This window comes from Salmo salar, chromosome ssa16, assembly GCF_905237065.1.
Source record: "Salmo salar chromosome ssa16, Ssal_v3.1, whole genome shotgun sequence".
In the NCBI taxonomy this organism is placed as follows: Eukaryota; Metazoa; Chordata; class Actinopteri; order Salmoniformes; family Salmonidae; genus Salmo; species Salmo salar.
The window spans coordinates 30,190,741-30,212,234 of record NC_059457.1 but is presented as its reverse complement, the minus strand read 5'-3'; the positions used below and the strand labels follow the sequence as shown (position 1 = coordinate 30,212,234).

At 42.6% G+C, this 21,494-nt stretch overlaps 1 protein-coding gene and 1 long non-coding RNA gene across 2 annotated transcripts in view; one reads left to right on the top strand and one right to left on the bottom strand.

The window, feature by feature from the left end:
* The window catches only part of LOC106573763 (uncharacterized), a 29,427-nt gene extending 26,574 nt beyond the window's left edge, over window positions 1-2,853 (bottom strand). The window contains exon 1 of the long non-coding RNA XR_001321416.2: window positions 2,263-2,853. This is a non-coding gene — a long non-coding RNA (uncharacterized lncRNA). The remainder of the gene's footprint in view (window positions 1-2,262) is intronic.
* Window positions 1-21,494, top strand: part of LOC106573762 (insulin-like growth factor 1 receptor) — a 165,486-nt gene that overhangs the window by 82,214 nt on the left and 61,778 nt on the right. The window lies entirely within an intron of this gene.

Below are 21,494 nucleotides of genomic sequence, written 5' to 3'. Positions count from 1 at the left end.
CCTGACTATTTCTTAAAATGTCCAATACAGCTTGACCAGGGCCAATTAAATATTAAAGAAAGGTTTACCCATTTTGAATGTTTTATTGTTTTTGTACATCTCTGAGTGATGTTCTATCGATTCCCTGGGTAATTTAATGTTTTGATGTGTATCTGAGTTATTGGCGTTCAAGTAGGCAGAAATCGTCCGGTATGACGCAGCACTGTGATAGTCTCTCTCAATAACTGGAAGTTAATAGGAATATGACTTTTAGATCACGAAAACATCTATCATACATTTCAGATTTCAATACTGGTCGATTTCATAAATCGGGAGGATGTCTTCTCTCGATTAAGCCATTGATCATATTTTTGTGATATTCCTACCTCGAGAAATGTGTAATTTAACAGAGGGTCTAGCATATTTTTCCTATTTGTCTGGCTCTTTCGTCCAGGGTGCATTGCATGGTGCAGTTGCCATAGATATTATAGAAAGGAGGTAGAAATCCAATGAATGAAGGAATGTATAACGCCCCCCACGTATAACTGTCGATCAATCGTGTTCACGTTGTCAAGTCAGTGTATATGTCGAAAAACGTGCCTATTTTCCTCTAAAGTAAGTAATGTCAAAATGTAATGTTCCAAAGCTATACGATACTACAGATAGCAAGTTAATTATCTCACATATCGGAAAAGATTTGTAATGTTGTACTTCTTGTTGATGAAATTCGTGCTAATGTTAGGTTTTTGAGCTAGCGCCCAATCGACTGCCATTCACTCCTTGAAGGAGAGTGCTCTTGTCCCAGAATAACCCAGAATGCATCGCGATGTCTCCAGTCTCCTCAAAACTATATCTGCCATGTTGAATGTTAGACTCCACTCTGTGAGGCACATCAATCTGCAGGTTGAACATGGATTTTACAGCTAACTAGCTACGTTACATGCGGATATTGTCTTTGGTATTATTTTGTTTGTAGCTACATTTGCTAGCTAGCCAGCCAGCCCATAGAGAGAGCATTGCATTGTGGATTTTGTAGGCGACTTGAGCCGCAACAGATTTCCACAACAATTTTCCATGTTGCTAGCAACGTTATTATGAAGCCAAAATGAAACATTTGTTCACAAAAAATATTGTTCTCACATACTAGTGTAATTTAACACTGTAAATTACTAGTGTAATTTAACACTGTAAATTACTAGTGTAATTTAACACTGTAAATTACTAGTGTAATTTAACACTGTAAATTACTAGTGTAATTTAACACTGTAAATTACAGGAATGAGTGGTTTTGGGTGGATTTTTCCTTTAAAGTTCATGGAAAAATCTGGACATCGATTCAGACACCGTGGCCCTTTTAGATTACCTACTTTCACATCGCTCCTCTTTGTGTACTGTATGTAGTCTACTGTTCAAAAGTTTGGGGTCATTTAGAAATATCCTTGTTTTTGAAAGAAAAGCTACTTTTTTGTCCATTAAAATAACATCAAATTGATCAGAAATACAGTGTAGACATTGTTAATGTTGTAAATGTCTGTTGTAGCTGGAAACGGCAGATTTTTTTATGGAATATCTACATAGGCGTACAGAGGACCATTATCAGCAACCATCACTCCTGTGTTCCAATGGCACGTTATGTTAGCTAATCCAAGTTTATCATTTTAAAAGGCTAATTGATCATTGGAAAACCCTCTTGCAATTATGTTAGCACAGCTGAAAACTGTTGTTATGATTAAAGAAGCAATAAAACTGGCCTTTCGACTAGTTGAGTATCTGGAGCATCAGCATTTGTGGGTTCAATTACAGGCTCAAAATGGCCAGAAACAAATAACTTTCTTCTGAAACTTGTCAGTCTATTCTTGTTCTGAGAAATGAAAGCTATTCCATGTGAGACATTGTCAAGAAACTGAAGATCTCGTACAACACTGTGTACTACTCCATTCACAGAACAGCGCATAGTGGCTATAACATTTTCTTTCTTCAAAACAAGGAAATGTCTAAGTGACCCCAAACTTTTGAACGGTAGTGTATGTGTGTGTGTGACTGATGATGGGTGATGTTTTGAACAAATATGTTTAGGATGTTGGTATGTGCACTGTCCCGCCCTACACATCACACGGTACTGTCCAGTAACGTTATAGGAATGTATGTGCTTGTGAACTGTTTGAATGTTCATATTTCCTGTCTTAAGTGTGTTCATCTGTACTTGACCCATATATGAATGTGAGAGTGTGTGAGAGTGACATTGATCTCCTCTGGCCTCTCTAACTTAGTATTATCTCCTACCTGTTTTTTTGTGACTGAGTGTTCCCTGTTCAGACACAGTAGGCTGCCACTCTGGCCCAGTCTGTCTCCTCCAGCTCTTGTTCTGTCTTGTGCCTTCTGTCTGTCCTCTCACATCTGGATTCAATAGGTCCAGCTTCCTTCTCTGAAGAAGAGACACATATAAATAGCCTGGCTGCAGTAACCACACTATGCAGCAGGGCCTGTGTGTTAGACCGGCCCTTCTCCCATGTCGGCCCCTCAGATATGTGTGACGTCGCCATGCTGATGCCTTAGCCCGCCCCCTGGAGTCAGGCTGTTGTCTCCTAGCTCCGCCCCTGTGGCAGCCTCTGGTCCCCAGGCTGTGGTGTGGCTGACGCAGGCTGCGTGCACCGACCGCCACAGAGCCCTTGCCCAACTGTGGAAAGTTTGAGTGGAGCTGGGCCAGGGCTGAGAGACAGGCAGGCGGTGGGTGGGTGGGCTGCCGGTATCCTGCGTGGGTAGTGGGTTGAGGAAGGGAAATTTAATATCCTGGTTGTAGCTCAATAACTCAAAAACTAAAAATACAGGCTTTTTAACAGTGTTAGACAGTACAGTACATACAGTGCCTTCAGAAAGTATTCACACCCCTTGAATTATTCCACATTTTGTTATGTTACAGCGTGAATTCAAAATGTATTTAACTATGCAAGTCAGTTAAGAACAAATTCTTATTTTACAATGATGGCCTACCCCAGCCAAACCCTCCCCTAACCAGGACAACGCAGCGCCAATTGTGCACCACCCTATGGGTCTCACGATCACGGTCGGTGGTGATAGAACTCAGGATCGAACCAGGATCTGTAGTGATGCCTCTAGCACTGAGATGCAGTGCCTTAGACCGCTGCGCCACTTGAGAGCCCCCCAAAAAGCTAAACCCATCTAAACACAATACTCCATAATGATGAAGAGAAAACATGTTTTTAGAAATGTTGCTAATTTATTGAGAATGAAATACAGAAATATCTAATTTACATACAGTACCAGTCAAAAGTTTGGACACACCTTCTCATTCAAGGGTTTTTATTTATTTGTACTATGTTATACATTGTAGAGTAATAGTGAAGATATCACAGCTATGAAATAACACATGGATCATGTAGTAACCAAAAAAGTGTTAAACAAATCAAAATATATTTTATGTTTGAGATTCTTCAAAGTAGCCACCCTTTGCCTTGATGACAGCTTTGTACGCTCTTGGCATTCTCTCAACCAGCTTCTCCTGGAATGCTTTTCCAATAGTCTTAAAGGAGTTCCCACATATGCTAAGCACTTGTTGGGTGCTTTTCCTTCACTCTGTGGCCCAACTAATCCCAAACCATCTCAATTGGGTTGTAGTCGGGTAATTGTGGCGGTCAGGTCATCTGATGCAGCACTCCATTATCCTTCTTGGTCAGATAGCCCTTACATACCCTGGAGGTGTGTGGAAACCACACACGCAGAGATCATCCGTTCACCTACAGTGGTTCCTCCTTTAAAAGTTGCGTCATACTGCAGCACACCTTGCTGGCTGCTGCAGCATTCTATGGCACGTTAATTAATTGTCAGCCATTTTTTTATCTTAATGCAAGTTAGTGCTAGTTTGATCACCAGAGGGCAACTTTGAGAAGCATTTGACAGTCTCCCATATTGGCATTATTAGAGAATTTAAACACTTTTTCGTAATAACATAGTAATGGGATTGATTTTAAAAATGTTGGCTTAATTAATTTGATTAATATTGTGGTGTTTCTATTCCGAGAAAAACTAAACGAAACGCAGTATAACATGATGGTCGGGAGTAGGCTACAGCTTAAGAGGATTGGAGGATTCAAAATGAATATCTAAGGGGCATAACATTTCCACACCCTAATTGTAGTGTAACTAATACTCATTTCACCTATGGTAGGCCTGCAGTATATCTACAAATATTTTTTTCAATGACGTGACTCTCCGCCAATAATTACATTTAGCGGATTGGAGGATTCAAAATTAATATCTAAGGGGCATTTTCCGTTAGGATCTGTGAGAATATCTAGGGGACTTTTATATACTTCTAAATTAATTAATAATAATTATCACTTTGTTTAAAAAGTAATGTTATTTTGGAGATTTCGTTTTCATTTAACCTAGAGTGAGTGAGAAAAAGACAATTATTGAACATGGGGTGAGACATTCTCACTAATTTGTAAATACAGCCAGTTTGTTATTTAGAATTATTTATTTCTGGAGAAAACGAACTTGATTATTTAGCAGACATCACTTGCTTATATTCAGTAAACACATATATGTTTCAATAAGCATTTTTCTACGGTTGGCCATGCTACCCCTAACCCGGTCAACAGCTCTGCACCCTCCACAGCAACTTGCCCAAGCCTCCCCCATTTCTCCTTCACCCAAATCCAGATAGCTGATCCCACTGGCTCCAGGTCATCTATAAGTCTTTGCTAGGTAAAGCCCTGCCTATCTCAGCTCACTGGTCACCATAGCAGCACCCACTCATAGCACGCGCTCCAGCGGGTATATTTCACTGGTCATCCCCAAAGCCAACTCCTCTTTTGGCCGCCTTTCCTTCCAGTTCTCTGCTGCTAATGAATGGAACAAATTGCAGAAGTCACTGAAGCTTGAGTCTTATATCTCCCTCACTAACTTTAAGCATCAGCTGTCAGAGCAGCTGACCGATCATTGCACCTGTACATAGCCCATCTGTAAATAGCCCACCCAACTACCTCATCCCCATATTTCTTTTGTTTTTTGTTTTCTCATTTGCACCCCAGTATCTCTACTTGCACATTCATCTTCTGCACATCTATCACTCCAGTGTTTAATTGCTAAATTGTAATTATTTCACCACTATGGCCTATTAATTGCCTTACCTCCCTAATCTTACTACATTTGCACACACTGTATATATATTTTCCTATTGTGTTATTGACTGGACGTTTGTTTGTCCCATGTGTAACTCTGTGTTGTTTGTGTCGCACTGCTTTGCTTTATCTTGGCCAGGTCGCAGTTGTAAATGAGAACCTTTTCTCAACTGGCCTACCTGGTTAAATAAAGGTTACACACACACACCAAACTGACCAAAAGGTTCTTTTGTTAGCATTTACGCATGTCCTCATTACCAGTAAAACATAATAAAATGTCACGTTCTTGAAAATGAGCGAACCAAGGCGCAGCATGAGTATAGTTCCACATATTTATTTAAGTGAAACTAACAAAACAAAATAACACAACTTACGAAGACTGTGGACGTAGTGCCCAAACACACTAACAATCAATCAATATCCCACCAACACACAGGTGGGAAAATAGCTACCTAAATATGAACCCCAATCAGAGGCAACGATAAACAGGTGCCTCTAATTGGGAACCATATTAGCGCCAACATAGAAATAGACACACTCGATCACCCCCTAGTCACGCCTTGACCTACTACACCATAGAGAACCAAGGGCTCTCTATGGTCAGGGCGTGACATCAAAACCTATTTCTTTCACTTACTTGCTGTGCTGTTTCGTTGTTCATTTGTTCAGTCGTTTCAATCTCAACCATGATTTCTATGGAACGCCGTTTGGGTCTTTGCGTGTCAAAAACACTATTTGATGTGTCAAATAACACAACATCTGTTTCAGTAGCTATAGTTAGCTAGCTAACTATATAGCTGGGGGTCATCATCTAAAATAACCCTAATTGATAAGACAGTTCTAATTTGATTAATGGTGGTCGGATCCATCTATGTGAAGCTAGCTACAATAAGGATTAACCACAATAGTGGACTTTGCGGTTAGCCTTCAAAATAAAAGTATGGCATGATTCTGCTATATGTATTCATTTGCATCACTTTCAATGACATACTTTTAGTTTGAAGGCAAACCGCAAATTCCATTATTGTGCCTAATCCTTATTGTGGCTAGCTTCACAACACATAACCCGGTCAGGTCAAGCCTCACTAGCCAGATGAAGCTAGCTGGCTGCTTATAACGTTAGCTTTGGGCAACAGGGTTAAGTAGCTGGCTAGCGATTTATTTTAGTTCAATAGGCGAACAACAAGTTGCAACCTAGCTAATACTTACTAATAACGATTTCTAAATCATTGCTAAGAATAAGGAAAATGACTGCAGTCATTGTTTTCAGGCTGGTTGTATTGATGCTAGCTAGGTACCAAGCTAAAGCTAGCTACTCCAGAAGTTGCGGTCGAACAAATTATGCTTTATTACCGGTATTGTAAACACATCGTTCGTGACCGGTGTTTGCTTGTTTGCAGACTTTTTTAGTGCAGCTTTTACAATGCTACTGTATCTTTTTTGACACTCAAAGACCCAAACGGCGTTACATAGTATGTATGTCGTGAAGATAATAGCAGTGACGCTATTACTGTGTAACACCCGGGAGGGCAACATCGGAAAAATAGCGCACTTGTTAACCGGTGCTCGACCAGTCGGCGAAAGCCAACATCACCCACGACAGAGAACGATTGATTGTCAAGGGCAATGAATTCCATTATCTCTGCTTTAATGGATTTTGCCTTTGAGTTGTCTCGCTGAAATGTTGTTATTCTTTCAAATGACTGCTTGACATGTTTTTTATTTTATTTCACCTTTATTTAACAAGTTCTCATTTACAACTGCGACCTGGCCAAGATAAAGCAAAGCTGTGCAACAAAATCAAATAACACAGAGATACACATAAACAAACATACAGTAAATAACACAATAGAAAAAAATCAGTCTACAGTGTGTACAAATGTAGGGAGGTAGGCAATAAATAGGCCATAGAGGTGAAATAATTACAATTTAGCATTAACACTGGAGTGATGGATGTGCAGATGATGATGTGCAATTAGAGATACTGGGGTAAAAAAGAGCATGAGGGTAAGTAATAATATGGGGGCCAATTATACATATAGAGGATTGGAGGATGTTTCTGTAATTCAGTGATATTTATTCCCATAGTAATTCGTTATGGATCCATAACTAAATTAACATTGGTATTTTGAAAGATTATTTTTCTCATTATTTTATTATTGAAAGCATAAAGATGACATTATTAGTTACATTGTTTTAGTTTGAAAATGCAGACTGGCGCTAAGAACAGAACAGCGGAAACGTTTCCCTAGTCAGCGCCATTATTAGTACAATGCCCCTTAAATATTTTGGAGATTATTTCATTTTCAAATAACGTAGTATGAGCGAGGAAAAGGCCATTCTTGAACATGGGTGAGACATTGTTACTAATTTCAAAATAAAGCCAGTTTGTTATTTAGAATTTTTTATTTCTGTTTTTAGAGGGAGAAAAACCGAAAACCTACAGTCATCTCAAGAGTAAAATAATCCTAACAAAATAAAATAATAAAAACCTTAGTGTAACAACAGTTTTAGTAAGTAATACTGAAGTCATGCACAATTATCTGTTTCTATTTAGGTTTATGTTGCCCATTCATTGTCAGTTAGAGACACAGTAGGACCCAAAAGCATAATCAGTGCTCTAACTCCCCCTTGCGCTGGTCTGGGGCATTGAAGTGGTGACGCAGGGTACCGTACTAAACTACAAATTACCCGCGGCGTAAGCTCGCAACTTTTTGAAGGAGGAACCACTGTACTCTGCGTGTCACAAAGACACGGCGGTTGGAACCAAAAATCTTGAGACCAGAATACATATTTCCAGCGGTCTAATGTCCATTGTTGGTGATTCTTGGCCCAAGCAAGTCTCTTCTTCTTATTGGTGTCCTTTAGTAGTGGTTTCTTTGCAGCAGTTCGACCATGAAGGCCAGATTCACGCAGTCTCCTCCGTACAGTTGATGTTGAGATGTGTCTGTTACTATAACTCTGTGAAGCATTTATTTGAGCTACAATTTCCCGCATTGACTGGCCTTCATGTCTTAAAGTAATGATGGACTGTCGTTTCTCTTTGCTTATTTGAGCAGTTCTTGCCATAATATGGACTTGGTCTTTTACCAAATAGGGCTATCTTCTGTATACCACCCCTACCTTGTCACAACACGACTGATTGGCTTAAAATAAATCCCACAAATTAACTTTAAAGAAGGCAAACCTGTTACTTGAAATGCATTCCAGGTGACTACCTCATTAAACTGGTTGAGAGAATGCCAAGATTGTGCAAAGATGTCATCGAAGCAAAGGGTGGCTACTTTGAAGATTCTCAAATATAAAATGTTTTGATATGTTTAACAATTCTTTGGTTACTATTTGTGGCCATATGTGTTATTTCATAGTTGTGATGTCTTCACTATTATTCAACAATTTAGAAAATATTAAAAATAAAGAAAAACCCTTGAATGAGGAGGTGTGTCCAAACTTTTGACTGGTACTGTACGTATTCACACCTCTTCGCTATGACACTCCAAATTGAGCTCAGGTGCATCCAATTTCCTTTGATCATCATTGAGATGTCACTACAACTTGATTGGAGTCCACCTGTGGCGAATTAAATTGTTTGGACATGATTTAGAAAGAAACACACCTGTCTATATAAGAACCCACAGTTGACAGTGCATGGCTAAGCAGAAACTATAGCATGAAGTCCAAGGAACTGTCTGTACATCTCAGATATAATTGTGATGAGGTATATACAGTATCTGGGGAAGGGTATTAAACTATTTCTAAAGTTTTAAATGTTTCCAATAGCAGTGGTCTCCATCATAGGGAAATATATAAAAAATGGAACTTCCCAGACTGCCTAGTGCTGGCTGTCCGTCCAAACTGAGCAACCGGGCAAGAAGCACCTTGATCAGGGAAGTGACCAAGAACCCAATGACCACTCTGACAGAACAACAGAGTTCCTTGGCTGAGATGGGAGGACCTGCCAGAAGGAAAACAGTCTCTACAGCACTTCACCAATCTGGGATTAATGGGAGAGTAGCCAGATGGAAGACACTCCTGAGAAAAAGGCACATGACAGCAAGCCTGAAGTTTGCAAAAAGGCATGTGAAAGACTGAGAGCATAAGGCAAAATATTCTGTGCCGTGAGACAAAAATATAACTATTTTGCCTGAATGCAAAGTGCTGTTTGGAGAAAACCAGGCACAGCTCATCACCCGTCTAACACCATCCCTTCCGTGAGCATGGTGGTGGCAGCATAATGCTATGGGGATGCTTTTCAGCGGCAGGAACTGGGAGACTGGTAAGGATTGAGGGAAGGAAGGAACAATGAATGGAGCTAAATACAGTCAAATCTTTGATGAGAACCTGGGGCGAAGATTTACATTCCAACAGGAGGAGGACCCCAAGCATACAGCCAAAGCAACGTTGGAATGGCTTCAGAACAAGAATGTTGCACAGCCAAAGCCCAGACTTGATTCCCATTGAAAATCTGTGGAAAAACTTCAAGATTACTGTTAACCTCTGCTCCCCATCTAATTTAACAGAGCTTGAGAAGATCTGCAAGGAAAAATGGGAGAAAATCTCCAAGTCCAGATGTGCAAAGCTGATACAGACAAACCCAAGATACAGACAAACCCAAGTATTGACCCAGGGGTGTGAATATTTATATAATAACTTTTTATTTTATTTTAAAAACATGTTTTCACTTTGTCGTTATGGGGTATTGTGTGTAGATGGGTGCTGAAAAACATCTATTTAATCCATTTTGAATTCAGGCTGTGGAAGTCGAGGGGTATGAATACTTTCTGAAGGCACTGTATGTGCACAACGACACTCTTTATAGATGTACAGTTGAAGTCTGAAGTTTACATACACGTAGGTTGGAGTCATTAAAACTCATTTTTCAACCACTCCACAAATGTCTTGTTATAGTTAGTTTTGGCAAGTCGGTTAGGACATCTACTTTGTGCATGACACAAGTAATTTTTCCAACAATTGTTTACAGACAGATTATTTCAGTTATAATTCACTGTATCACAATTCCAGTGGGTCAGAAGAAGTTGACTGTGCCTTTAAACAGCTTGTAAAATTCCTGAAAATTATGTCATGGCTTAAGAAGCTTCTGATAGGCTAATTGACATCATTTGAGTCAATTGAACGTGTACTTGTGGATGTATTTCAAGACCTACCTTTAAACTCAGTGTCTCTTTGCTTGACATCATGGGAAAATCAAACGAAATCAGCCAAGATCTCAGAAAAAAAATTGTAGACCTCCACAAGTCTGGTTCATCCTTGGGAGCAATTTCCAAACGCCTGAAGGTACCACGTTCATCTGTACAAACAATAGTACGCAAGTATAAACACCATGGGACGACGCTGCCGTCATACCGCTCAGGAAGGAGACGCATTCTGTCTCCTAGAGATGAATGTACATTGGTCCGAGAAGTGCAAATCAATCCCAGAACAACAGCAAAGGACCTTGTGAAGATGCTGGAGGGAACAGGTACAAAAGTATCTATATCCACAGCTCAGCAATGAAGAAGCCACTGCTCTAAAACCGCCATAAAAAATCCAGACTACAGTTTGCAAATGCACATGGGGACAAAGATCGTACTTTTTGGAGAAAGGTCCTCTGGTCTGATGAAACAAAAATAGATGGCCATAATGACCATAATGACCATCGTTATGTTTGGAGGGAAAAGGGGGACGCTTGCAAGCCGAAGAACACCATCCCAACCGTGAAGCACGGGGGTGGCAGCATCATGTTATGGGGGTGCTTTGCTGCAGGAGGGACTGGTGTACTTCACAAAATAGATGGCATCATGAGGTAGGAAAATTATGTGGATATATTGAAGCAACATCTCAAGACATCAGTCAGAAAGTTACATTTTGGTCGCAATTTGTGTCTTCAAAATGGACAATGACCCCAAGCTTACTTCCAAAGTTGTGGCAAAATGGCTTAAGGACAACAAAGTCAAGGTATTGGAGTGGCCATCACAAAGCCCTGACCTCAATCCTATAGAAAATTTGTGGGCAGAACTGAAAAGGCGTGTGCGAGCAAGGAGGGCTACAAACCTGAATCAGTTACACCAGCTCTGTCAGGAGGAATGGGCCAAAATTCACCCAACTTATTGTGGGAAGCTTGTGGAAGGCTACCCGAAGCATTTGACCCAAGTTAAACAATTTAAAGGCAATGCTACCAAATTCTAATTGAGTGTATGTAAACTTCTTACCCACTGGGAATGTGATGAAAGAAATAAAAGCTGAAATACATCATTCTCTCTACTATTTTTCTGACATTTCACATTCTTGAAATAAAGTGGTGATCCTAACTGACCTAAGACAGGGAATTTTCCCTAGGATTAAATGTCAGGAATTGTGAATAACAGAGTTTAAATGTATTTGGCTAAGGTGTATGTAAACTTCCGAATTCAACTGTATATTATCCTGTTCAAAAGGAGACTCAATTCCATTATGAAGTAATGGGTCATACAGGGGTTGATATCCATATTTGCTCATTAGAGAGTAGTGATGATATGAGGGGTGACAGCAGGTGGCAGCAGGGTTTGTTTTTGTCCTCATGCATCTTGAGACTGGCCCTTGTCAGTCACTAGCTCTGTGTGTGTCCCCTTATGTTCCGTAAACACATACCCCTTTGTGTGGCACATGTTGTGTCCTGTCCTGCCATAGAGCCCCCCCCTCCACTGCCCCTGTCTGACAAGGGGGCTGCAGCAGCAGGAGGGAGGAGAAGGGGAGTGGAGGGTAGGGTGGTGGTGGGGGAGGGGGGTATAGCCAAGCCTCTTGCTTGAGCGAGTTTTAATTTTTATCTGCTTACAGCAGAAGACACTGCAGTGTGGTGGAAAGGAGGAGGAGACGCAGTACTGCTCATGCACTCATTCACCTCATATACACACGCACACGCCTATACACACACTGGCTGATGCAGGATGCCTGCCTGCGCCCTGTGGCTTTGTCTGAACGGTTTTGGTGCTGCTGTCTTAGTCATCTCCCCTGGAACTCAACCCTGGTACCGTCCCACTCCCTCTCCCTCTGATTGATCAATTCATAAGGGTGTGTGGCAGTAGCGAATGAGCTGCTCAGGGACACAGTCCATTGGTGCTCCTTGCCTTGTCTGTTTTCTCTTTTCAGATGCAATCTCTCACTGGATCTAGATCAGGGGTGTCAAACAAATTTTGCCTCTGGTGCCGCATTTGGTCTTCAAGGATGTATGGAGGGCCGCACTGAAAATTGGCTATATTTCCTTGCCGTCAAAATGTGCAGAAAATAGTCCTCTATCAATTTTTGCAGGAATTTTCAGTGCGGCTCTCCATAGAATCAAGAAACAGAATAACTGTAGGTCCATTATCATTTCTACACAGTTTTGATTTGGTTTTAGTCATTTTAAAATATATTGAGTTTGTTTATAAAATAAAAAGTAAAAAACAAAGTGTTTCTGTAGAGAGAAACAGCAGAGCATCATACAGTAACAGTAGGTTCTATGTTTCCTTGCCTCAAGGCTCAGTGTGTGATGTAGTAAAATGGCAGACACATGAATGTTGTGTTCCTGAGCTGGAACGTGAGAATGTCCCTGCCCCCTCTCGCTGGCCTCTGAGGAGGAGCCACCCACTCCTACCCCCACTCCTGTCCCCGCTCTTACCCCTTCTACTGCTCCCTCTCTCCTTGCTGGAGACAGAGCTTCAGTTTCCCTCCCAGGCCTTTGGGGTATCAGGTTTGTTTTGGTGGGGAAGGGAAGGGGGCTAGGACTGGCATACGCATAGAGAAGAAACTGACTACTGGTGGGAGAAATCTTTACATCGTGCGTAATGAAAAAAGCATGTGTGGAATCAAACATACAGACCGACAGAGCGAAGAAAAATACAAACACCACTTCCTCCCTCCCGTTCCGCCACTGCTGATGACCCTTCATCCATACATCCCATGCCAGCAGCTGGAGTTGTGAAGCGGCCATTTTATGAATGAGGGTGGGAAGGAGGTAGGAAAAGAGAGAGGGAGGTGGAGTTGGTCAGGTGGTGTGCCTGACGCGGCTCAGCGAGACGCTAGTGGGGAAGTTGTGTGTGTTTGTGTATATTCACTGGCTGAGGAGGAGTCTGGGGTCGGCCCACACACTCTGCTTCTCCTCTCCGCAGGCTTTATGCGTTTGTGTTTTGTTCCTGCCTTTTCCGAGGCACAGCGCAGTGTAACAAAAGGCCTAGTTTGGACTGAGCTTCCCTTCCGCCCCGAGCTGCCTCCGTCTGAGGTGTTGAAGGAAGAATGGCCCACTCCAGCGCTCTCCGTTTTCCATTCTCTAATTCACATTGTGAACACCTCAATGACTTGCAGGAATGGTTTTATGTATTTGTTTGTGCATGTTTGTGTGTGAGGTGTTGACGGTCTGGCTCAGCCTGTTCAAAGCCCTTTCTCTCCTATCATGTCCCCCATACATCACCATCTGAAGATTCGTTTCTCTTTTTGCATATGCATCTCCAGTATCTTCAGTTTACCCACAAGGAGAGTAAAAAGCTGCATGTACTATTACAATTGATTGGTGCCTGCTTCTTTTCAACAGTTTTCCCAGTAGAATGACATCAATATCAGTGTGTCTCCTGAAGGCATAGAAGGAACGATAAAAACTGTGAACACTGGAAGTGCTCTCTTTGTCCCAATCTGAGGGAACATTGTTAGTCACATTTTTCTTATACATTGTCAGTGTAACGTCACAGCGAGGTGAACCCTCTGTTCTCCTTTGTGGAGGCAGTATATGGGAGCTCCTGAGGGGCTCCTGAGTGGCGCGGCAGTCTAAGGCACTGCATCTCGGCGTCACTGTAGTACCTGGTTCGAATCTACGCTGAGATTGGAGTCCCATAGGGCGTCGCACAATTGGCCCAGCATCGCCCGGGTTTGTCCGGAGTAGGGCGTCATTGTAAATAAGAATTTGTTCTTAACTGACTTGCCTAGTTAAATAAAGGTAAATAAACTTATATTACGCAGTGTGTGGGTAAGATCACTGAAGAAGCCAAGCCAGTAAAAAAGCCATATTACAACCTATGTTGTGATAATTGCATCGTTTGCTCTATATCCCATTAATTCATACACCAGCGTGATATACAATAAGACTGAGACAACAGTAGCAGAATAAAGTCAACTACACATACGTTTGTTTCATCACAAAACCGGGGAGCAATGTCTGTCCGTCCAAGTCCACAAAGCAAATATTACACCTAACAAACAGTTACATGACCTACAACATGGTCAAGCAAGTTAATGTTTCCAACAGTTTACTAAACAACCACAGATTTAAATCCACTGAGAGTTACCGCAAGTCAGCACAAAGAAAACAGGAGCACTGTTTCCGCTATTCCATCACCATTTCAACATCATTAAATCAACTAGGCTATATTCACTGAGTGTACAAAACATCCATGACATCACTGACCAGGTGAATCCAGGTGAAAGTTATGATCCTGTTAAATCCCTTTCAATCAGTGTAAATGAAGGGGAGGAGACAGGTTGAGGAAGGATTTTTAAGCCTTGAGACAATTGAGACATGGATTGTGTATGTGTGCCATTCAGAGGGTGAATGGGCAAGACAAAATATTGAAGTGCCCTTGAACGGGGCATGGTAGTATGTGCCAGGTACACTGGTTTGAGTGTGTCAAGAACTGCAACGCTGCTGTGTTTTTCACTCTCAACAGTTTCCCATGTGTATAATCTAGGCTACATATTGAACTTCAATCGTCTCAGGCCAGTGGCACAATATATGAATGTATGGTTCGATCAGAATGTCTGTTGTAATCATTGGCCTGTACGGAGAATAAAAAAAAAAGTCAAAATCCCCATCTCTATCCATGACTTATGAAAGGGCAGATTTAGCTAGCTAGCTACAGCTGGACAAAAACACAAGCAGACCAGAAACAGACACATTTTTCTGACAATGATATTTTGCTTTTGATGTGATTTGATTGGTGTGAAGCCAAATCCAAACTGGCCTCTCTCAGGGGGTTGTTTTGCTGCGCCAGGACGATCCACTGTTGAGCTCAGCTCAATGCTGATTGGCTAATTATTCTCTTTTTTTATCAAGGGAGGCCAAATGCTTGCTGGCATCAATCAATCAAATGCTATGGCGGCAACATGTCATACTCTTTTGATCCAGACAGCATCAGATACATGGTCTATACATATTGAGACAGATGGGCGCTGTTCCCCTCAATCTGATCATTTTTCCAGTGCGATAGATTCAGCGAATTGAAGGAAAATTACGAAAACACAAACTAATATATTTTTATTGGTCTGATATTTGGGGAAGCCTGGCTTCCTCTGACGTGGTGTTCAGATCGCAAAGAGTTATCGATCCATGCTCCCATTACTAGTTGACCTGCATCCATCCTTAAACCGCCAACACTGCTAACATGGCCACCACTCCGTCCCGAGAAGTCTGAGAGGCGTGCAGCTTTGTTTGATGCATGATGGGACCAGGGGCCCACATCAGGGGAAATGGGTCAACATTCACCCCCCCACCACTACTCCCTATTTTTATTTCCAGATAACTCAGGCCTGCTGTTAAATACGCAGACAAGGGCTTTTATGAAGGCAGAAGGCCATTTTGTTCAGGCAAAGAGACATCTGGGGGAGTCTTTTTCATTTAGCCTGTCCCCTCCTGACACACATTTGTATTTATCTCCCTTTTGTTCCGTCTCTGAACATTTTAGCATTTGTTTTTTCCTTACGTAAAATCACACCCTGTAAAAAGGCAATGACCTAGCTCATTAAGAAATGAGAAGGTATAGTGTAAACATGGAAGGGTAGGCTAATGCTTGATACACTGTGGATGAACTGGAGGATATTTGAACTGGAGTTAGATTTACCTGAGACTTGGCAAGCTTCCCATGAAAGCTGGTAACTCAGAGGTGAACGAGGTTGTGTTTTTCCAGGGCCTGTGAGTTGTCGTGGTGATCCCTGCCCCCCCCCAAAAGACAGTGCAGGTGCCATTACACAGTAATGGCCAGTAATCAGAGCTGACACGGAGTGGCACAGTAGATAGGAGGACATGTTGTCGGCTGGCCCAGGACATGAGTAGGACGTCCCCAGTGTTGTTTTCTACTCACCATCTGCACTTACTCAACAGAGGCTGCCCTTCCTCTCTTTAGCCTGACCTTACACTGAGGCCATGGAGACAAACAACAGACCCTGGCGCCATTACCATGCTCTGCACACTGTTTTAGAGATTGTCTCATTCAAAGTTAAAGCCATATTAATCAAAACACCAACTGCTGAGGTGTGTGAGCTTACAGGTTGTAAGGTTTTATTTGGTCTGTCTAAGTTCCCTCCAGAGAAGGTAGGCGGGCGGGTAATAAAATGTGCCTTGTATTGCATGTAGTCAGTAAGAATGTCCTCCTGCAGGCAGAATAGGGCCGGAGCATCAGAGGGAGGTTGGAATGTGCCTTTGATCTGCAGGCTGTCTGGTGCTAACCTAACCTTCAGCTGGGTTGTGTTCCTGTTCCCCCTCTCTCTCCCACACTGTAGAATACACAGACAATCAATCCCAATCCCACCCCTCCCCTTCCCAACCTTTCCCCAAACCCATACTTTCCTGAAAACAAAGTGCTGCAAACCCCTACTTGTCTGGAAGCCCAGTACAGTGTAGTGGTGGGCTGGGCAGTAGCTGGATATAGCCTAGAAGCAGGTACCACATCAGGCTGCAGGACAGAGGGAACTCTTCTCTGAGGGGTCACAGCACCAGTGGTTCTAATCAAATCACCACAAGTGAAACCAATGCTTGGAAATTTGGCCGGTAAAGTCTGAAGTCCTAGCCAGCTCTTTGAAGGGTTTCTTTTGAGTGCTAGTTAAAGGATATGGTCTCTAGTTTCCTGTTTTTGCTCCCTCTCTCTCCATCTCTTCTCTCCCTCTCTCTCCATCTCTTCTCTCCCTCTCTCTCAGTCTCTTCTCTCCCTCTCTCTGTCTCTTCTCTCCCTCTCTCTCCATCTCTTCTCTCCCTCTCCATCTCTTCTCTCCCTCTCTCTCCATCTCTTCTCTCCTTCTCTCTCAGTCTCTTCTCTCTCAGTCTCTTCTCTCCCTCTCTGTGTGATTGATGGATCATTGATTGAGCAGCGTGCTCCCACTTCCTCTCTGAGCCAGGCAGCTATCTGCTCCCTGTCTGCAACCCAGCTCAGCCAGCCAGCACTCACAGCCTGTTAGGTTAGGAGGAGACATGTTAGTTAGAGGACCTAACTAATTGATCTAGCAGGTGGGATTTGACATCTCACCCAGTCTCTACACTGTTATACCATTGTTACACAGTAATATATTTATAATATGTGACTAGCAGCAATGCAAAACCAGGGCAATGTTTAACACATTGGGGAAATATCACTTGGTACAAAATCTGTCTCAACTGACATGTGAGAGAAAATGACTTTTGATGAATCAACTTGAGCTCCTGCCCAAGTCAAGCACTGCACACTACACTCTTAAGCTCTTGATGGTTGCTAGGCAGCGCCCGTTACTACAATCCTCCTGGCAGTTCTAAACTTTGCGAGCCACGTCACTTTACCAATCTTTTCTTATAGCCCACCACATGCACTGTTTTCTTAACCACAACTGGATGGATCCATTAAGAATAACCTTGGGAATAAATATCACAGAATGACGAAAATATTGGAATAAAGTAGGCTAGTGCAATTGACGGCATCAAATTGTTGCTTACTGAAACTCCCAAAGTCATCCAATTGTTATAATACATTTGAAACAATAGCCCGCCCGCGTGGTCAACTATATCAGCACCGTTTCACGCTGCTTTGAGACTCACCTTGATAAATCAGTTAATAGGCTTCCCTGTGGCTCAGTTGGTAGAGCATGGTGTTTGCAACACCAGGGTTGTGGGTTTGATTCCCACGGGGGGCCAGTACAACAAAAAAAAAATGCATGAAATGTATGTTTTCACTACTGTAAGTTGCTCTGGATAAGAGTGTCTGCTAAATGACTAAAATATAAATATCAGATTTTTCTTTTCATTGATTTTCCCTTTGGATATTGCTTGGGCTACAATTAGGCTGGGGAAATGTTAGCTAAGTTGAGGTGAGTGCTGCTCATGATCATCTTGTCTGGTTGGCTCATTTATTTGCTCTGATCAGAACATTTAGTCAGCATGTTATGTAGCTTAACAAGTGGATTATGTTGCTCTTCACTCGCAGTCGCTTAGTAGCTTAGGCCTACTCCCGACAAAAAGCCTGTGACTTGTCTTAATCAATTATTGTGGTTTTGTTTCACTAATCAATGTGATTTTGTTTAATTGAATCTCCGCCTGTATATTTGGTTAATTCTCTGGTTGGGCAAATAAGTTGAGGGGGTAAAGCTCATCTATTCGTTGTCTCATCTATCACTGATCAGAAACATTTAGCATGCAGTAATGTAACCTGAATCAAGTGCAGGCCTATTATTTTACTCCCAACTCCAAAAGCCTGTGGAGGTTGTCAAATATGAATATGAGACTCACATGCTTTTGAAAATATAGATTGCTACTTGGCCTATTTTCTATGGGTATCATGATAAAGATACTGTCAATGTAAGACCCTATGCCTGCTCCCTAACAAAGTGGAGTGAGGGTAGGAAAGAGATGAAACATGGATAAAGACCAGCGTGGGCTTGCCTTGGCCTCTGTTTCAACATATCTATTTTTTATATGACAGCGGTTCCAAACGTTGTGGTGGCGCAAGTTGTGTGGTATTGAATTATTTTTTATTTATGATATATTTGTTTACGTTGTATTCTTACCCTACTATTAACTATATGTGTGTTGACTGTGATCAGGGTACCCTAAGTGTGTCTTGTCTGTTTAATGAACAAAATAACTGTTGATGTCCTGTGCATACCACAGCCATGTAGCCTATAGGCTGCACAGATCATTAAACCCAAAATATGCCATTCTATTCCTTTGAAAATACATTTTATTAGTCTTATAATGTTTCTTAGAACCTGCCTAAAACAAATGAATAATAGATTTCTTTGTGATGGTGCATATTCAATGGATTTATTAAAATAGAAGTCCACCCACATCGGCCCACGTCGACTTACACTCCTAAACTTGCCGCCATGTGCACTGGAGATATAAAAGGCTTATCCCAGCAAGAATGTGGTAAAAATGGGACTGTAGGAATTGGGTTAAAAAAAACAGGCAACATACCGTAAAATCTGTCTGTAAAGGGTATTAGTTACTTGGTTGTGGTAGGCTAGGTTTGGGACTTGTGCTGAAAGGCCAGGTCAGGTGCAGGAGCCTCCTTTTTCAGGTTCACACTGGCATTTGAGTGGAACAAAATATCTTCCTTTTGATTGAAGGGAAAATAGAAGTATAGCAATGTGTTAGGGAAAGCCCCCAGGCAGAATGAGCTAAGCCATAGACTGTATTCTTTGAATGAGAAGAAGTCTGATGTGGCCAACAATTGTTCCATCTTAGACAAGCCCATTAAGTTGACTCAATGAGGAATTGTTAGTTTGTTATTGTGTCTGATCGTGTAACGTGATTGGCTGGTAGTGACTCACCTTGAGTGTGACTGGAGAACCTGGGAGTCATTTTTCACTTTGGGATCATGTATGGAAAACAAATATTTTGTTTTATTTTCATCAACAGATTAAGATGAAATACTCTAGGGACCATATACAAATATGCTGTAACTAAAAACACCATGAATCTTTATTATAATATTGGGGGCTGGAACTAGGGCTCTGGTATTGGTAATAATCCCCATGATTAGGAAACAGTTGCTTCCTACATTTTTGTTTGGGTTGTTCACATGTAATCATGTGGGTAACATTAATCTGCTTCTCATTCCGCTGTCGTAAAACAGTACAAAGTGGCAGCAGCAGCTTGTTTTTCTCCTCAAGTCTAATCTGGTGTAGTCCAACCCCATAGCCCCCCATTGGCTGCCAGCGGTAGTGCTGCTGAACCTGGGCCTGCATGGCTGTTGAGCTGTGTGAGGTCTCTGGCGACAAGAAGACAAAGGGCATATTTTTCAGAGCAGGGGCCCCGGAGTGGGCTGGGGCATTGCCTGGCCTCATCAATGTCCCATCTGAGAGGGAGAGGGTTTGGAGAGGGGAGAGCCTTTTTCAAACTGTGTCTTTATGTCTCCCCTGGCTGTGAGTGTGCCACAACATTCCACAATGGCTCCATTGTTTGTTTGGGGGGGAGAGCGTGGGTATTCCGTTTCAATCATTTCTGGAAGTCTTAATGTTTGACGTGGTGGGGGCTAAGCACTTCCTGTGGCTCGGACTCTTGTTTTTGCCCCCTGCTCCTCCTCCTCTCTCAGTAGAGGTTTGTAGGGACTGACTGACTAACTGACTGACTGTTGCCTGTGTCGTGCCGTGGTGTGCCTGTGGAGTGGGAGCAGAACTTTGGCTGTCTGCCCCTGGCCCAGCGGCCTACTCCCTGAGCCCCCCGCTGTGCTGCACTCCTCACTGCAGTGCAGCCCCTTTGACTTCTCCTGCAGTGCTCTGACGACATTTCACCTCTCCTACGTGGAGCTAAAGTTGACTCCTCCTTAATCCGACTAAGGGCTAATCTGTCACGGGGGGATGTGGGTTGTTGGGCCAGGCCTCAGATCAGAACAGAACAGAGCAGAGCTGCCTAGTAGACTGGCTGAGTCACTCCTCCCCTTCCCCCTATCCATCCCTCCATATTTGTCTCTCCCTCCCTGCCCTGCCAGACAAGAGACACCTGTCTAGTACAGAGATCAATCCTTGTGATTCAGAGACACCTAAACCCCACTGTTATGTCGCACAGTCTCTCTGTCTGTCTCTCTGTGTCTCTTTTTCTCTGTCTCATTCTTGGGTTAACTATATTTTTGTGAAACTCAGCTGGTGTTGACGCAAGTTAACACACCATAGCACATCTACTTTCAGCTGGGGAGTACTGGCTAGTTGTTAGATTGAGGAGCGCTGTGTTTGGGTGCGTGCGCGTGCGCACTCCTGCCCTGTCCAAGCTGACCACACACTGACTCTTGGGAGCCCACACTGACTATGGACATTAATGTTAACTGAGTGTGATGTGGCAGAGGGTGATCACTGGGGGTGGGCTCTGTAGCCCTGCGCACATGCCACATCCTGTGAGTGTCACACACACACAGCGTGCACTTTCCACACCAACGCACGAATGCTGGCCTCGCACAGCTCAACCACCAGCCAGCTCCACCAAGAGGCACAGTATCAAAACAAGGGGAAGCACGGAGAGAGAAAACGGTTTAGTTAAGCCTTTCTACATTATGGGCTTTTGTAGTTCTGATGCTCATACCAGTGCCTACAACTTCTCGTTCTCTCCTTTTTCTCTCTTGTTCTTTCCCTTGTTCTTATTTCTCCTCTCGCACTAGGTTGGCCATATGAGCTGCTGAGGTCCCTGAAAGGGGGGAGAGA